This window comes from Nicotiana tabacum, chromosome 8, assembly GCF_000715075.1.
Source record: "Nicotiana tabacum cultivar K326 chromosome 8, ASM71507v2, whole genome shotgun sequence".
Taxonomy (NCBI): Eukaryota; Viridiplantae; Streptophyta; class Magnoliopsida; order Solanales; family Solanaceae; genus Nicotiana; species Nicotiana tabacum.
In genome coordinates this window covers 166,564,448-166,584,862 of record NC_134087.1, presented here as the reverse complement: position 1 = coordinate 166,584,862, position 20,415 = coordinate 166,564,448, and positions in this window count along the sequence as shown.

Below are 20,415 nucleotides of genomic sequence, written 5' to 3'. Positions count from 1 at the left end.
AATAAGGTTTGAAATGACTGATTCTACACACGTACACACACTAGGATATAGGACATCAATTTTTTTATAATAATGAGAATACATTAGATATGCTAAAAAATAATTAAATACCACTGGCAAACAATTGATATCAAGGCAAAGGGTTTTTGTATTCGGTTGCATCTGAATACCACTCGTGATAGTAAATACCAGCCAGTGATTTTATGGTCTGTATAATGTGTCTAGCGTGCATATAGTGCATCAATTTCATACATAATTGAGCTTTCTTCTTGATGATTTAAATAGTTGGTATATGTGCCTTAAGGCAAGATGTTTGACCAGCAAGAATGACTTGAGTTTCTGAAATAGAAGGAGCATCAATCGAGGTTTGAATGCCGTGATAATATTAATAACGATGTCAAGCTTTGATAAGTACACCATGTACAAAGCAAATAGATGGAAACAAGAAGCTAACAATACATGTGGATTATAAGTGTACAATCTCAACTAAGCAACTCTTCTTCTATTGTTTCCATCTCCATTCAATGGCAATCAGATACCGCCAAAAGTATCTCAGAAAACTTAAACAGAAAGTACTGAATTTCCTAATCCTTGGTTAATCCGAAACCACCTAAGAATAATCTCTTACTGGTGTTTCTTCAATGTGCAATCATCAACCCACAAATTCCCACTTTATTCTATCCCAAAAATATTCTTCTATTAGAAAGACTACATACAAAGCAATCTTAACGAAATTTAATGAAAAAATAAGGAGAAAGTATCTGATATTATAGATTGTACATTGGACAAATTCAGAGAAAAACAGAGGTTAGCTGATATATATGAGTATATTTTCTTCAACAATAAAGCTGAACTCAAGCAACAAATAATTCCTAAACTGATTGAGAAGAAATAGCTTACTTATGTTCTTCAGCGCGTTCGTTGAGTTCTTCAGCGCAGCAGGGTAAAAACTGCCATTTGGGTGAAAATCGTCACTTGGATTCGTCGATTTTGTGTTCTGGCTTAGGGCTATTTTGAAGAGAGATTTTCCAGTTGGATTTTGAGATTAGAAATTGATCTCTTGAGCGTGAGATTTCTGCCCTTTTGAGTTAGGGCTACTTTTGAGTTCTATTCCTTTTTTGAGCGTGAGAGATTTTTGAGAATTGAGACCAGATTGTTTTATCTTTAAAAAGTAGAATAAATAACTTTATATATTTTTGAAGTTTTTCTATTTTAATTTATCCTTAAAATTTTAAATGAAAAAAATAGTGGCTATCAAATTTCCACAAAAGCCAACGAGCAAACTTTTGGGAGCCAAATTTTCTCCTTTAGCGGGAAAGTAAAATTTTGTCCTGTAGCTGAAAATGTTTGTTGCGACTAGGTAAAGTTGCCACTATAGTGTCTTTTCCGTGGCGACCTTTTTATAGTCGCCCCAAATAACTTTACCCTTTTATTGCGATTTGTTAGAGTCGCCACTAAATTCCTAACTTTTGTGGCGATTAGTAAAGTCACCACTGATACCTGTCACTAAAAACCCTTTTTCTTGTAGTGCATCAATTTTTCCGATCCTACTTATAGAATTTCATTGGGTATATATGTTATTATTGTCGTATGAAAATTACATCTCAGACATTAAGAAGCAAATATAATTAACATTTTAAAGAAGGAATCACACTTTTATTATTAATAATACAAGTAAAATCAATATTTTCACTAGGAACTACATTTTTTTTGTATGCTAAAAATAAATTTGCACAAGTAAAATAAAATCTTTAATAAAGGAACTCCACCGATCAGAATAAGAAAAATAAAAAAAAAATATCTTCAATTGATAAATTATACTCAATAAGTAAATGCAGAATTAGATAAACTACAATATCTAAAAACAAAAATTATAAATCTAATGCTTGTGAAATATTCATCATAATTTATTATTAAAGAGATTTAAATTTTGAAGGCTTTTTTTAGTTTTCTTGCTAAATATCACAGATTACGTAATAGAATAGAGGAAAAAAAATAAAAAAAAATAAACGACAAATAGGAAATTAGGGGTAGCCAAAAAGGAAAATAACTGGAGAAAAGAAATAAAAGCACAACGAAATGGGAAAGTCAGACAAGGTTCAAGATAAATTCGAACTTAAATTTTACACACGAGAAAAGCTTTCAAAAAGATCTACCAATCATGGCATCTTTGTCTAGTTTGCGGATGGGGTGGCAGGATAATATATTTAACCTAGTTTAAATTTTTTTATACATAAATATATAATAATTTTACCAACCGAGCAGGTGTCATATCACCCCACCCACAAGGGTGGATCCGCCCCTGCTTGAATGGCCATCTTTGATAGATTGTGACTCTATTAACTCATGAAAGTTTAGAATACTACTATTGAGGGCGAGGAGTTGTTTGTTTGTCAAAGTGTCTTGGGTTTCATTGCATCCAGTTAAGCTTCTGATGGATCCTAAATGTGAAAGTTAATTCTCTCTGTGCTAAGTATAGCAATGAAATAGCTTAGCTTTTTCTGAATTTAATGTGGCAAAATATGCACTATGTTCATATATGGTGTATGTTAAGTACCTGATATCAGAACGAAAGTGGCAGAGTCTTATATTGTCTAACATAGGCCCATTCGATTGCAAAGATTGTGCTGATGGGAAGCTTTTGGCCTTTCATTGATGTGCCCCCCCCCCCCCCCGACTTCTACTATCAATTTTTTTTCCCGTAATGTTTAAATTCGTTTTTTTTTTTCTGAAATTCTGATGGTTTATTTGGGGCAATTGATGACCTGGGTTTTCATAAAAATGTTAAATTGACAACCTATGTTCTTGTCTTGAAGCAATTCTCTGTCTCTTTTTGGGAGTGTTAATGGAATGAGTATAGCAATACAGAGACATGTTGTTTTGTCTAATTTCTCTTCATGTTCTACTAATCTTTCCCTCCTACTTCATATCAATGCTTCTGCTGTAAGAGTAGTTGCTGCGCTAAGCCAAACGCTAATCCAATATTTTCATAATCAAGTCCAATTAATAATTCCAGTGATGTTGCTAGCATGTAGTGATCGCTGTTATTTTTTTACAACCATTTCGCCTATAATATGATGCTCTCATATAATCCAAAATTAATTTAGGAAATAATTGATTAAATATAGTTTGCTTTAGGCATGCGATTTTCTAAAATTATTACGACTACGGGTACGGCTCCCGTGACGTGGTTGTGATGATTAGTTTTAAATTAGTTTAAAATAGGAATACCTTTAGTTTGCCTTTAAAAAATATATATAACCTTCTTTTTAAATAACTTGAGGTGTGTCATGCTTTAAATCTATAACACATGGCCCTCACAAATTTAGATCAAATAATTTGGGGTGTGCCATATACAAATAAAATCCTTTAATTTATGGCCTCATATAAATACAAAATTAGCTTAGAAATGCCTTGAACCTTCGTAGTTTGTTTTTAGGTGCGTTAATTAAATAATTGTCATAGCTACGAGTATGGTTCCCGTGACGTAGTCGTGACGCTTAAATTCGGGGGTACATTTATATGACCCGGCCACAATTTAATCGGATAATATGCCAATTTTAATAGTTTAAGCGATCGTACTAGAACCACGGAACCCGGGAATGCCTAACACCTTCTCCCGAATTAACAGAATTCCTTATCTAGAATTTCTGGTTAGCAGGCTTTAAAATAAAAGTCGAATTTCTTCGATTTGGGATTTTAAAATAAACCGGTGACTTGGGACACCAAATAAACTATCCCAAATGACGACTCTGAATTCAATAAATAATCACATTTCGATTAATGTCACTTAAATTGGAAAAAACTCTCTTATATTCCCCCTCGGGGCGGGTAAAAAGGAGGTGTGACAAAAGCGGACTACTTACATCGATTGTCGATTGGATCTCGGTTGTTGTCGCATTTGTAGACTCTGTGCTTTGGTCATCTACCGCCATAGTTGAAGTGATCGATTAGTTTTGCTCGAAGTAAAAATGAAAACACAGAGAAACACCAATTGATGTGTGAAAACACAGAAAACTCAATCAAATGAGTGCATCTTCGATTTGTTCGTTTGTTCGAGAATTAATATCGCACCAAAATAAACACTAATTTTGAGCTCGAAGAAGACAATAGCCTGCACATATCAATTTTGTGGATCGTTGAGACGTGCTAAGGCTCTGATACCATGTCAAGCTTTGGAATCCAAATATGAGAAAGCTTCCTAGCTGCAATGGAGAAGAGCCAGAAGCTTCCAGAAGATCGACTGAAGAGAGAAGAAGAAGAAGAAGAAGAAGAAGAAGAACATGGATGGAGTCTCTAATTGAGGAAAATAAAACCTAAAATCAATTATGTTGTAAAGTGTATGTTATATACAAGAAGTACTAACTAACTAACCAACTGGAAAATGGCAGTTAAGCGACAACTAATAACTAACTGCTACAGTAGTAACTAACATATGGGTAATACAGTTATAGTCTCAATAACGTTGGGCTATTAAAGCCTGGAAAATGGATCGTTGTTTTCCATATTAATATGCAAGAAAGCAGTCTAAATGTTTAACTCTAGTCCAAAAGACCATGCAGATTTGCATTTCACGACCACAACTGCACAAGTAAAAGCGAATGAAAGGACAATTTCGGTAAATAAGAACGGGTCGAGAGCAGAGGAGGGCGGATACAAAATTTAAATTCTATGGTTCAAACAAATTATATTTTTAAAGTTATGGGTTCATATCTACTACTATATTTTATAATTTTAGTAATTTTTAAAATATAAATTTATACTCCGCACTGAAAGTACTGGAATCAGTTTTCCCGATACCAAAGGGCTGAATCCGCCCCGGGTCGAGAGGGACTTTAGTTGTTACTTTGGATAAACATATTATTGGAAAAGTGCACAAATAGATTCTTCAATTTAAAATATAGTTGAAAATTATAAAGTATTTAATTAAGTTAACCTGCCTCAAAATCAAACTTCATACTTTTTACTTGAAAATTATAAAGTATTTAATTAAGTTAACCTGCGTCAAAATCAAACTTCATACTTTTGGGTCTGATTGAAGAATAGTCAAAATCAAACTTCACATTTTCGGGCGAAACTTAGATTCTGGCAGTTCAAAACTTTAGACCCGAAGTTCTGAAGTTTGATTTCGACAGTTTAATCTTCTAACCTTCGAGTCTAAAGATAGACGCTAGCAATTCAAAACTTTAAACTCAAAAATCTAAAGAAGAAGAAGAAAGGGGAGGAGTAGCTAGATGATGTAACGACCCGGCCGGTCGTTTCATGAGTTACCGCTTCATTTCCTCCATTTTTGCTTCTTATTGCCTTGTTCAGCTGTATTTTGTGTTATCGGGTTGATTGGCTCAGGTTCGGAGAGGTTTTGGTAAGGTTTGAGACACTTAGTCACTTTTAAGTAAGCTTAAGTTGGAAAAGTCAACCGGATAATGACTTATGTGTTAAAGGGCTCAGATATGAGTTCCGATGGTTCGGATAGCTTCGGGAGGTGATTTGGGACTTAGGAGCGTGATCGGAATGTGTTTTGGAGGTACGGAGTAGATTTAGGCTTGAATTGGCAAAATTGAAATTTTGGCGTTTTCCGGTTGATTGGTGAGATTTTGATATAGGGGTCGGAATGGAATTCCGGGATTTGCAGTAGGTCCATTGTGTCATTTAGGATGTGTGTGCAAAATTTCAGGTTATTCAGACGTGGTTTGATAGACTTTTTGATCGAAAGCGGAATTTGAAAGTTTTTTTTTTTTGGAATTCTTAGGCTTGAATCCGATGCAAACTTGGTGTTTTGATGTTGTTTTGAGCATTCCGAAGGTTGAGATAAGTTTTAATGATGTTATGGGATAGGTTGGCATGTTTGGTTGAGGTCCCGAAGGCCTCAGATGAGTTTCGGGTTATTAAACGGACCATTTCAAGTTGTGAAAAGTTGCAGAAATCTGTTGTGTGTGTTGCAGACCAGTTGGCCTTCGCGTTTGCGAAGGTTTAGCATGTGAGGCTGAAGGTTTGGCCTTCACGTTCACGAGGGAGGTCCCGCGTTCGCGAAGGACTGGGGTCACTGAGTTGCGCGTTCGCGAGAGGGTAATCGCGTCCGCGATGGGTTGTGAAGCTGAGCCTTCGCGTTCGCGTGAGGGGAGCCACGTTCATGAAGAAGGAAAATGTGGCCAACGTCAGGTTGTACTTCACGAACGCGAGGCTTTGACCGCGTTCGCGAAGAAGGATTAAAATGTCTTGGCAGAATGTTTAAAAGACCCATTTCCGCGATTTTTAGCCTAAATTCCTCCATTTTTGGGCGATTTTGAAGCTTTTGAAGGGGATTGAAGAGGGAATCAAGGGGGAACACTTGGAAGTAAGATTTATGGACTTAATACTCAATCCTAATGTGTTTTCTATCTAATTAATCATGGAATTAAGCCTAAATATTGAAGAACTAGGGCTTGTAATTGGAGACCTAGAATTTGGGATTTGAGGGGTCGTTTGTGGATGGATTTTTGGTGCTTTTGATATGAATGAACTCGGGGAGTGCTAAGGAGTCTATTGATGTAAATTTTATCGAATTTCGAGGCGTGGGCTCGGGGGTCGGGTTTGGCCATTTTCGGGATTTGTGTTGTAATTTGATTTATTTCGAGTGGGCTTTGTTCCTTTAGCATATTTTGATGGTTTTGCACTGATTTTGGTTAGATTTGGAGCATCCGGAGGCCGATTCGAGAGGCAAAGGCTTCGCGGATTAGAGTTTGGATCGGATAGAGGTGAGTAATGATTGTAAATGTTGTCCTAAGGGTATGAAACCTCGGATTTCACATCGTTGTGCTATATTGAGGTGACGCACACACTAGATGACGAGCGTTTGGTCGTGCACCGTTGGGAATTGTGACTTAGTCCATCCCGTATGACTGTTTTACCACGTATTTGATTGAAAATTGTTTGCTATCATCATGTTTTGGGCTGAATGCCATATTTGGGCCTCGTGCCAATTGTTTTGAACCCTTAGGGGATTGTTACTGCTATTTCCTCACTGTTTTAATTTTATATATGTACTCAGTCCTGCTATACTCTATTGTTTTCATACCTCAGCCATATTTACTCTGTCTTAAACACTTTAAATGATATTTTGGACTGAGCGCCATGTTTTACTACGCCCGAGTGACTTTTAGAGATTTCTGACTGAGCACGGCCGAGGGCCTGTGTTGTGAGGATTATTATGGGATCGAGTTGCATGCTGCGGCAGTGTTGTACCGATTATGATTATGAGGCTGAGGGCCTAAGTTGTACGCCACAAGGTGGCTTGATATGAGGTCGAGAGCCTATTGATTATGCCACGAGGTGGCTTGATATTGCGTTTGGATCGTAAGGGGCCCCTTCCGGAGTCTGTACATCCCCAGTGAGTGCGGGCACCCAGTGTGATATGTGATATAGCCCGAGGGGCTGGTGTTGTTCCATGTTATTGCCCGAGGGGCTGATTCTGTTGACATTGTGCCCGAGGGGCAGATTTTATGTGTTTATCTTGTCTAGCTGCTTTTCATTTACTTGTTTAACTGTTAAAAAGGTGTTTTAAAGAAGCTTATTCTGAACCAAAGTGTTTTTATGAGATTTCACTGATTTATTGCATTTTATTGGTTTTACACTGTCTCTTTACAGCATGTTGTTGTGTTTTGCGTGATTTCTTATCGTTTGGTCTTCATTTATTGTTATTACTCATTGAGTTTGAGTACTCACTTTACTCCCTGCACCCTGTGTGCAGATTCAGGAGCTTCGGGTCCCACTAGTGAGGGTTGATTGCTCCCAGCAGGCTATTTGGAGTCCACTAGGTAGCTGCTCGGTGTTCGCAGCCTAGTGTTTCTCCCTCCTATCTTACTTTCTGTTTCTAGTTCTGTAATAGACTGTATAAACTCTTCCATATTTTAAGACTTATGTTAGATACTTATGACTGGTGACACCCCGATGTCGGGCTGTGTTTGTTTTTGTAGTTGATATATTTTACTTTATATTTTGGGATTTACCATTATTAATGACTTAATTATGAAATATTATATATGTTAATTAATTGCGGGTTTGTGTCGACTGGCCTTGTCTTCACGAGAGGCGCCATCACGACTGGGTCTGGATTTAGGGTCGTGACAAATTGGTATTAGAGCTTAGGTCACATAGGTCTTACGATTCATGAGCGGGTTTAGTAGAGTCTCGCGGATCGGTACGGAGACGTCTGTATTTATCCTCAAGAGGCTGCAGAACATTTAGGAAAAACTTCATATTCTTGAAATTCTTGTCCTGCGAATCTGTTGATCCGAGTACTAAACTTTTATTATTCTATTCTCTCACAGATGGAGAGGACACACACTACCGGTCAGGATGAACGACCACCAGTACCACCAGCTGTGGCCACTAGAGGCCGAGAACGCGGTCGAGGTCGCGATAGGGGCAGGGGTGTAGCCTGCACAACAGCTAGGGCAGCACCTGCAGATCCACCAGCCGCCCTAGTTCAGGATCAGGTCCCAGTTGTGGACACTCCAGCAGTACCAGATCAGGCACCAGCTGTGCCCATTATGATTTCGGGTCTTCAGGAGGCCTTGGTTCAGATTCTATCAGTATGCACTGGCCTAACTCAGACAGTCTCAGTTACTACAGCCGCAACTACTTCTCAGGCCGGAGGAGGCACTCAGACTCCCGCCGCTCGCACACCCGAGTAGGTCGTGCAGGGACTTCAGACACCAGGGGTACACCCAGCCCAGCCGGTTGCAGCTTCTCAGGACTATATAGCTCCTACCATGCCAAAGGACGAGCAGCACATGTTAGAGAGGTTTGGTAAACTTCAGCCTCCGATTTTCAATGGTGCAGAGGGCAAGGATGCCCAGGATATCTTGGACAAGTGTTAGAGGATTCTTCGTACAGCGGGTATTCTGAAGACCAGCGGGGTCACTTTTTAACTACTTTTCAGTTTTATGGAGTCGCCTTCACTTGGTGGGAGGCTTATGAGAGGCGTAGGCCTGTTGGTGCAACACCTATTACCTAGCAGCAATTCTCCATTCTTTCTTTGGAGAAGTATGTGCCACAGTCTCATAGAGAGGAGCTGCGCAGGCAGTTCGAGTGGTTGTGTCAGGGAGATTTGACTGTGACGCAGTATGAGATGAAGTTCTCATAGTTAGTTCGTCATGCTATTTGGTTAGTTCCTACAGATAGAGAGAGGATTATGAGGTTTGTGGATGGCCTCACATATCAACTTCGTATTCTCATGACCAGGGAGAGGGTGTATGGTGCTACTTTTGAGGAGGTTTTAGACATTGCTCGTGAGATTGAGTCAGTTCATCACTAGGAGCGAGATGAGAGTGGGTCCAAGAGGCCTCGGGGATCTGGTAGTTACAGTGATGCTCCTTCGAGAGGTCAGTTTCAGCACGGTAGAGGTCATCCATTCAAGCATGCTCAGCCAGCTCGCTCAGGTTATCATGGGGTATCATCAGTTCATGGTTCTCACAGTTCTCATCAGGGCCATTCATCACTTAGTGCTCTTCCAGCTCAGAGTTCGTCCCGTGCTCCATCAGTTCAGGGCTCTTCTATGCCAGGTGCATTTGCTAGTCATTCTGGTGCTAGGGGTTCCCTTCACTCCCTGTCTCCAGCACCAGGGAGTTGCTACGAGTGTGGAGAGATGGGTCATATGTGGAGGCAGTGTCCTCATCGTCTTGTGGGTTCATCTCAGCAGAGGAGTCAACAATCGGCTTCAACACCGTTTACTTTACCACCACCCACCCACCCAGCTAGGGGTAGAGGTCAGTCAACTAGGGGTCGCCCTAGAGTGGGAGGTCGATCAGGTGGTGGTCAGGCCTGTTTTTATGCACTCTCAGCTAGACCCGATGCTATTGCTTCAGATGTTGTAATCACATGTATCGTCTCAGTCTGTCGCAGAGATGCCTCTATATTATTTGATCCCGGTTCCACTTATTCTTATGTGTCATCATACTTTGCTTGTTATTTAGATACGCCCCGTGAGTCTCTTGTTTCATCTGTTCCTGTATCTACTCCGTGGGCAATACTGTTATTGTAGACCGTATGTACCGGTCATGTGTGGTGACTATTGGGGGTCTGGAGACCCGAGTGGATCTGTTGTTGTTATGTATGGTAGACTTTGATGTTATATTGGGCATGTATTGGCTATCTCCGTATCGCGCTATTTTGGACTGTCATGCTAAGACAGTGACATTGGCTATGCCAGGTGTACCACGGATTGAGTGGTGAGGTTTGACTGATTATATTCCCAGTAGGTTAATTTCATTCTTGAAGTCCCAGCGTATGGTTGGGAAGGGTTGTCTTTCATATTTAGCCTTTGTGAGGGATATCGGTGCAAAGACTCCCATAATTGATTCTGTTCCAATTGTAAGGGATTTTCCCGATGTATTTTCCGCAGACTTGCCGGGCATATCACCGGATCGGGATATTGATTTTGGTATTGATCTAGTGCTGGGCACTCAGCCCATTTCTATTCCACTGTATCGTATGGCACCAACGGAGCTGAAGAAGTTAAAAGAGCAGCTTCAGGAACTCCTTGATAAGGGGTTCATTCGACCTAGTGTGTCGCCTTGGGATGTGTTGGTTCTATTTGTGAAGAAGAAGGATGGCACTATGAGGATGTGCATTGACTACAGGCAGTTGAACAAAGTAACAATTAAGAACAAGTCGATGATTTTTTTGACCATCTTCAAGGAGAGAGAGTGTTCTCCAAGATTGATCTCCGTTCAGGTTATCACCAGTTGAAGATTAGGGACTCGGATATTCTTAAGACGACTTTCAGGACCCGATATGGTCATTATGAGTTCTTGGTGATGTCTTTTGGGATGACCAATGCCCCAGCAACGTTCATGCATTTGATGAACAACGTGTTTCGACCTTATCTCGACTTGTTTGTCATAGTCTTCATTGATGATATTCTGGTGTATTCACGTAGTCAGGAGGAGCACGCAGAGCATTTGGGAGTTGTGTTGCAGAGATTGAGGGAAGAGAAGCTTTATGCAAAGTTCTCCAAGTGTGAGTTTTGGCTCATCTCAGTGGCTTTCTTGGGGCATGTGGTGTCCAGTGAGGGTATTCAGGTTGATTCGAAGAAGATAGAGGCGGTTCAGAGTTGGCCTAGACCGTCCTCAGCAACAGAGATTCGCAGCTTTCTTGGTTTGGCGGGTTATTACCGCCAGTTTATTCAAAAATTCTTATCTATTGCATCGCCCTTGACCAAGTTGACTCAAAAGGGTGCTCCATTCATGTGGTCGGACGAGTGTGAGGAGAGTTTTCAGAAGCTCAAGACAACCTTGACCACAACTCCAGTGTTAATTTTGCCATCAGCTTCAGGTTCATATATCGTGTATTGTGATGCTACGAGAGTTGGTATTGGGTGTATGTTTATGTAGGAGGGTAGGGTTATTTCTTATGCTTCTCGTTAGTTGAAGCCCCATGAGAAGAACTACCCTGTTCATGATTTGGAGTTGGCTATCATTGTTCACGCGTTGAAGATTTGGAGGCATTACTTGTATGGTGTGTCTTCTGAGGTGTTTACTGATCATCGTAGCCTCCAGCACTTGTTCAAGCAGAAGGATCTCAATTTGAGACAGTGGAGATGGTTGGAGTTGCTAAAGGATTATGATATTACTATTTTGTACCATCCGGGGAAGGCCAATATGATGGCCGATGCTTTGAGCTGAAAGGCGGTGAGTATGGGGAGTTTGGCATATATTCCGGTTGGGGAGAGACCTCTTGCAGTTGATGTTCAGACCTTGGCCAATCGGTTCGTGAGGTTAGATATTTCGAAGCCCAGTCGGGTATTGGCTTGTGTGATTTCTCGGTTTTCCTTATATGATCGTATCAGAGAGCGGCAGTATGATGATTCTCATTTGCTTGTCCTTAAGGATAGAGTTCAGCACGATGATGCCAGAGATATGACTATTGGTGATGATGAGGTGTTGAGGATGCAGTGCCGGATATGTATGCCCAATGTAGATGGGCTTCGGGAGTTGATTTTGGATGAGGCCCATAGCTTGCAGTATTCCATTCATCTGGGTGTCGCGAAGATGTGTCAGGATCTGAGACAACATTATTGGTGGAGGAGGATGAAAAAGGAAATTGTAGGATTTGTAGCTCGGTGCCTCAATTGTCAGCAGGTGAAATATGAGCATCAGAGACCGGGTGGCTTGCTTCAGCAGATGGATATTCTAGAGTGGAAGTAGGAGCGCGGATCACCATGGACTTTGTAGTTGGGCTCCCACGGACTTTGAAGAAGTTCGATGCGATTTGGGTGATTGTGGATCGGCTGACCAAGTCCGTACACTTCATTCCTGTGTGTACTATCTATTCTTCAGAGCGGTTGGCAGAGATCTATATCCGGGAGATTGTTCGTTTGCATGGTGTCACAATTTTCATCATTTCAAATAGGGGCACTCAGTTTACTTTGCAGTTTTGGAGGTCTGTGGAGCGAGAGTTGGGTACTCAGGTTGAGTTGAGCAAAGCTTTTCACCCTCAGACGGGCGGACAGTCCGAGCACACTATTCAGATATTGGAGGACATATTGTGTGCTTGTGTTATTGATTTCGGGGGGGGGGGGGGTCATGGGATCAGTTTCTACCACTCGTAGAGTTTGCTTATAACAACAACTACCAGTCGAGTATTCAGATGACTCCATATGATGCTTTGTATGGGAGGCGGTGTAGATCTCCAGTTGGTTGGTTTGAGCCGGGGGAAGCTAGGCTTTGGGGACAGACTTGGTGTAGGATGCTTTAGAAAAGGTGAAGGTAATTCAGGAGAGGCTTCGTACAGCGCAGTCGAGACAAAAGAGTTATGCTGACATGAAGGTTCGGGATGTGTCCTACATGGTTGGTGAGAAGGTTCTGTTGAAGGTTTCACCCATGAAGGGTGTTATGAGATGTGGGAAGAAAGGTAAATTGAGTCCTTGGTTCATTGGGCCTTTTTGCCACCTAGTTTATCGAGTGTGCATCCAGTATTTCATGTTTCTATCCTCCGGAAGTATATTGGGGATCCGTCTCATGTTTTGGATTTTAGCACGGTTCAGTTAGATGATAATTTGACTTATGATGTGGAGCCAGTAGCTATTTTAGAGCATTAAGTTCGAAAGTTGAGATCAAAGGATATAGCTTCAGTGAAAGTGCAGTGGAGAGGTCAGCCCGCGGAGGAGGCTACCTGGGAGATCGAACGAGAGATACAGAGTAGATATCCTCACCTATTTGAGGTTTCAGGTATGTTTCTTTACTCGTTTGAGGACGAACGTTTGTTTAAGAGGGGGAGGATGTAACGACCCGACTGGTCATTTCATGAGTTACCGCTCCGTTTCCCCCATTTCTTCTTCTTATTGCCTTATTCAACTACATTTTGTATTATCGGGTTGGTTGGCTCGTGTTCGGAGAGATTTTGGTAAGGTTTGAGACACTTAGTCTCTTTTGAGTAAACTTAAGTTGAAAAAGTCAACCGGATGTTGACTTATGTGTTAAAGGGCTCGGATGTGAGTTTTGATTGTTTGAATAGCTTCGGGAGGTGATTTGGGACTTAGGAGCCTGATCAGAATATGTTTTGGAGGTACGGGGTAGATTTAGGCTTGAATTGGTGAAATTGAAATTTTGGTTTTTTCCGGTTGATAGGTGAGATTTCAATATAGGGGTCGGAATGGAATTCCGGGAGTTGCAGTAGGTCCATTGTGTCATTTGGGATGTGTGTGCAAAATTTCAGGTCATTCAGACGTGATTTGATAATCTTTTTGATCGAAAGCGAAATTTGAATTTTTTTTTGGAATTCTTAGGCTTGAATCCGATGCAAATTTGGTGTTTTGATGTTGTTTTGAGCATTCCGAAGGTTGAAATAAGTTTTAATGATGTTATGGGATAGGTTGGCATGTTTGGTTGAGGTCCCGAGGATCTCGGGTGGCTAAACAGACCATTTCAAGTTGTGAAAAGTTGCAGAAATCTACTCTGTGTGTTGCAGACCAGTTGGCCTTCGCGTTCGCGAGTGGTCCCTCATATTCGCGAAGGGTTAGCATGTGAGTCTGAAGGTTTGGCCTTCACGTTCGCGAAGGACTGGGATCACTGAGCTGCGCATTCGCGAGAGGGTAGTCGCGTCCGTGATGGGTTGTGGAGCTGAGCCTTCGCGTTCGCGAGAGGGGAGCCGCGTTCGCGAAAAAGGAAAATGTGGTGAATGTCAGGTTGTGCTTCGCGAACGCGAGGCTTTGACCGCATTCGCGAAGAAGGATTGAAATGTCTGGGTAGAATGTTTAAAAGAGCCATTTCCGCGATTTTTAGCCTAAGTTCCTCCATTTTTGAGCGATTTTGAAGCTTTTGAAGGGGATTGAAGAGGGAATCAAGGGAGAACATTTGGAGGTAAGATTTATGGACTTAATACTCAATCCTAATATGTTTTCTATCTAATTAATCATGGAATTAAGTCTAAATATTAAAGAACTAGGGCTTATAATTGGAGACCTAGAATTTGGGATTTGAGGGGTTGTTTGTGGTTGAATTTTTGGTGCTTTTGATATGAATGAACTCGGGGAGTGATTAGGAGTCTATTGATGTAAATTTTATCGAATTTCGAGGCGTGGGCCCGGGGGTCGTGTTTGGCCAATTTAGGGATTTGTGTTGTAATTTGATTTCTTTCGAGTGGGCTTTATTACCTTTGCATATTTTGACAGTTTTACACTGATTTTGGTTAGATTTGGAGCATCCGGAGGCCGATTCAAGAGGCAAAGGCATCACGGATTAGAGTGTGGATCGGATAGAGGTGAGTAATGATTGTAAATGTTGTCCTGAGAGTATGAAACCCCGGATTTCATATCGTTGTGCTATATTGAGGTGACACACACGCTAGATGACGAGCGTGGGGTCATGCACCGTTGGGGATTGTAACTTAGTCCATCCCGTATGACTATTTTACCGCATATTTGATTGAAAATTGTTTGCTATCATCATGTTTTGGGCTGAATGCCATATTTGGGCCTTGTGCCAACTTTTTTGAACCCTTAGGAGATTGTTACTGCTATTTTCTCATTGTTTTGATTTTATATTTGTACTCAGTCATGCTATACTCTACTGTTTTCATAACTCAACCATGTTTACTCTATCTTAAACACTTTAAATGATATTTTGGGCTGAGCACCATGTTTTACTGCGCTCGAGTGACTTTTAGAGATTTCTAACTGAGTAGAGCCGAGGGCATGTGTTATGAGGATTATTATGGGATCGGGCTGCACGCCGCAGCAGTGTTGTACAAATTATGATTATGAGGCCGAGGGCCTGAGTTGTACGCCACAAGGTGGCTTGATATGAGGCCGAGAGCCTATTGATTATGCCATGAGGTGGCTTGATATTGCGCTTGGGCCGTAAGGGCCCCCTCTCGGAGTCTGTACACCCCTAGTGAGCACGGGTACCTAGTGTGATATGTGATATAGCCCGAGGGGCTGGTGTTGTTCCATGTTATTGCCCGAGGGATTGATTTTGTTGACATTGTGCCCGAGGGGTGGATTTTATGTATTTATCTTGTCTAGTTACTTTTCATTTACTTGTTTAACTGTTAAAAAGGTGTTTTAAAGAAGCTTATTCTGAACCAAGGTGTTTTTATGAGATTTCACTGTTTTATTGCATTTTATTGGTTTTACACTGCCTCTTTATAGCATGTTGTTGTATTTTGTGTGATTTCTTATCGCTCAGTCTTCATTTATTATTATTACTCACTGAATTGGAATACTCACTTTACTCCCAGCACCTGTGCGCAGATTCAGAAACTTCGGGTCCCGCCAGTGAGGGTTGAGTGCTCCCAGTAGGCTATTCGGAGTCCACTAGGTAGTTGCTCGGCGTTCGAAGCCTAGTGTTTCTCCCTCCTATCTTACTTTCTGTTTCTAGTTCTATAATAGACTGTATAAACTCTTCCATATTTTTAGACTTATGTTAGATGATCATGACCGGTGACACTCCGATGTCGGGCTGTGTTTATTTCCGCAGTTGATATATTTTACTCTATATTTTGGGATTTACCATTATTAATGACTTAATTATGAAATATTGTATCTGTTAATTAATTGGGGATTTGTGTCAGCTGGCCTTGTCTTCACGAGATGCGCCATCACGACGGTCTGGGTTTAGGGTCGTGACGATGAAGTTTGTCAAAATTGACTCAACTTTAAATAGTTTGTAAACTAAATATATTTTAGAGATTGTTACATAAATAGTCGGTCATATTCAATATTTACTTTTTCTAGCCGGTATACATAATTTATATATCAGCCTGCACAGTTATATATATATATATATATATATATATATATATATATATTATATGAATTTTATATATATTATACATTCGTCGGCTATTTTCAGTTTAAGAGATTAGGGTGAGCGGCTATTTAGATTAATTCTTCTATATTTTATTATTTTAAAGTGTACCCTTAAAATTAGCTACCCGGTGCCATTTCTACATAGAAAAAAGACCAATTGATTTATGAAAATGATTTACTTCAAAAGAATTTTATTCATACGCGGTGTTGGCAAAAACTGAATTCGTTATATGTGTCTTTCATGAACTATTATAGCTTAATCACAGTTAATACATATATTACATCAATTTTATCACTATAAATTTGCTTGTTTTCATCTTTAAAATTGTCTTTTTTATGTCACCCACTTTTCTTAAATAAATTATTTTCAGCTACCATCGGTTAATCTTTAAGCATTACATCATTTCAAAGTTACATCTGTATAAAAATATATAAAATATCTTTCATTGTTCAAAACTGACAAATTTATACCCCAAAAGTAGAACTCTTTTCCCACTTAAATAATTGCAGCAAAAGAAAAGAAGGTAAAGTAAATCATTGCTCGTCCTCGAGCAATCAAACTATACTTTTTTATAGACACGATATTTTTAAACAATTCTTCTAACTCATCGCACCAAGAGTATTTAAAATAGACTAAGCACAAAAGCGTAACATCTTCACCTCAAGATTTGACTCACAAGTACCACGCATTATTCACAACTCACTCACTTACTCTAACATAGAGGTCACTGACATTACCTTTCCTTCATGAATCAAGTGCCCTCACATAACAAAAGAGAGTAGTTTCATACAATATAATTTAAGAACACTTAGGAACTCAAGATAGAAAGAATTCACCCACTCTCAGAAATAACATTCATATGCCACAAAAGATGCACCATAAGCTTGCCCGTAGTGTACTACTCCACTAATCGAGCTCATTCAATCTAGGATCAATTAGGACTTATTTGGTTGTAATGTAGGCTACGGGACGGGTGGGATACATTTAGATATAAGAGTGACTACACCTCCCTAAGCACTTTAATACATATATTTTAACATTCAAACCCCATACTTATGTCAAACCAAAACTCCACCTTCACATTAATGTATATTACCCCATTTTTCTTTAAGCACACTTACATCAAGAGCCACCACTTATCAAGGAATTATTTTTTTCATAACAATTCAACTATTTTTTTCTTTTTCTTTTCCAATTCAAGTGGCTCTTACTTTTTTTAAAACAACGCACCTTTCTCCTTATTTCATTAGTCCACTCAAAAGCCAAACCAACCACCCCACACTTTAACTTTTACACAGTTCATAATAATTCAAGTGCTCATGAGAGGTTAAAAGGTTCAAACAGATGATTAATTCAAACAAATGGGTAAGACTTGTAATGTGGTTGCCAAAGAAACAAGATTACAAGTTCAAAGAGGTTAACTACGATACATAATAATTAGGTGGGTAAAATATACATATCTGGCTCAACAAAGAAACGCCTATATCACTTCCAAGACCAAACAAAACTACTATTTCGCTTTGCAAACACACAGGGCAAGTTCTAGGCATCAAATGCAATGCACAGAATATAACAAATCCTTAGACACACATGACACATAACTCACTCAAGATTGGTTTCATAGACACTCTAGTCAAAGAAGTTAAGCAAAGTTAAAATCATACAATTTAAGGTACTTCTACAAGAGTCAAAAACTGAGTCTAAGCGTCACAACCAAAGTACTCACTATTCTCAAGGCATAACAAAGTCAAGAGATATTGCTTCATTTCAAAACACAACACAATGACTCATATTCCTAAAAAAAACTAACTACACCCGGTTCAAATAAAACCCTTGAAAAAGAACCGCGGCACAAAGAAAAACTAAGGGGAATTGCTACACTACCTAACAAAAGAAACTCTTTTTTTATTTTATTTTTTCTTTATACTTAAATCCCTCAAGAAAATTGTCTAATAGATCCATCGTCGGGAAAATTCCAATCTTTTCTATTTAAAAAAATATTCAATTAAACTAACATAATAAAATAGCATAGAAAGTCACCCAGATAATCTCCTCACCCCACACTTAAAATTATGCATTGTCCCCAATTCACACCCATACATTTAAGAGGGTAAAAGAAACTCCCTGGTAAGCCAAAGGCCGAAACACTAGCATCTCATGGGGTACTCAGACTTCTCCTAGGCCTGGTCCTTCGTGCGGGTACCTCACACTTCGTTCCAATCATCTGGTTTGCTGTTACATTCTTCCAATAGCTTTGCTTTCCATGCTCCTAGAAAATCAAAAATTGACACTACAAAATAAAACAATAAAAAATAATAATAAATAAATAAATAAAATAAAGCAGTAAAGATAGGTTGCCTCCCAACAGGCGCTTGATTTAACGTCGCGGTAGCACGTGAATCACTTTCTGCCTCCACTTTGAACTTATGAATCGGACCCCAAGTTTTGATTCTGCTCTATGATCATGCTCCTGGGGTGGTGGAACGAATCTGACTGGCCCACTAAAATAATGTAGTGTTCTGCACTTCTTGACCTTTAGATGAGGTGTGTAATTCCCACTTTCTGGCAAGAAGAACTACAGAATGTAAGCATCTTGTTCCTTACTCCTTGACTCCTCAAATGGCTCGGACGACTCTATTTTCATATCATCATCTAAACATAATGTGGAAAAATGCTTAGAGTGAGGACCAATGCGCTCAACTACATGAACATTGAGACTGTCAACATTCTCAACACTAATGACAATAAAGTCAACTAAATATGTATCCTCAATATCCTTGGTTGACTCTAGTATCTCTTCTACAACATCGACATCCTCAAATTCTAGCTGGATAGATTGTTGATGTTCTATTATGACCTCCTCCTCTAGCTCATCCTCGTATTTTTTTAAATCCTCCAGCATAATGGCAATTTCTACAGCCAATTCATACTCATATTGGCTACTATCCACAATGTCAACTTGTTGCGCTTTACAAGGTTCAATTAATTTATTCGCTTGAGCCTCCAAGTTGCGAATAGTTGCCCCTTGCCTTTGTACTCGCAGTTGTATCTCATCATATTGTTCCATAAGGCACTTTAGCATATCCTCGATCTCTTTCAGGTCATCATACCTGGGTTCTTTGTTCCTATTAACTTCACAAGAAAAAGAAGAACCATCAAAGTAAGGGGTTGGGGGAAGATAAGAAATATAAGTACAAACATGAAAGTGACCATCTTGACCACCACACATGTCGCACACATTCCACACATAAGATTGAGTTGGTGCACATAACTCGCTCTCGGAAAAATTTTGATAATTTTGCCCTGGGTGGTTTCCTCCATAAACGCATAAGAAGAATCAAAAGTAGAATTACCAATATCAAAACTCTCATAATTCCATGATGCCATGTTTCTCAAATTAATAAGTAAAACAAAAATAAAAAAAAAACAAAAATAAAAATCAAATACAAAAAAATAAAAGTTCAAACTTGAAACCTAGCAATATGTACACCTACAATTATACCGTTAGTTCCCCGACAACGGCGCCAAAATATCACGCCCAACTATGCCTTATAGAAAGGACTAAGCGGTCGTTGCAAATATAATCCGGTTTACAAGTCTGGAGTCGAATCCCACAGAGAACTAAGGCCTAGCTACAGCTGTTCACTATCACCAAGAAAACAAGCTTGAACAGTTCCTAACTTATAGATATTAAGATTCTTGTATTTAACTAATTAACTAACAAATTAAAATAGAAATTTAACAACTACAGATACTAAGGGTTAGAGACAAGATTAAGGAGGTCTAGAGTTATGATTTCCCCAGTTATCGGAATCCTTCCCGCTATGTCTTCTATAATTTCGCCTAAGTATTCTCTACCGATCATGAGCGCTCTGCATGTTGTAATTCTCTCCCGAGTAATTACGACAATTTACTAAACATACTCTCCCGAGTTACGCTAGCTGGCTATAATTACAGCTCACTTAGATCGCACCCAAGGTTTCATTATCCCTAATCCCACCTTTAAACCCTTGGTTATTGATTCCTCACATATGTCGGGACTGATGTTGTTCAACAACTACCTAAATATGCACTCTCTCCCGAGTAATACATACTAAATAGATACAGCTAATTGAGGGCCCTTCAA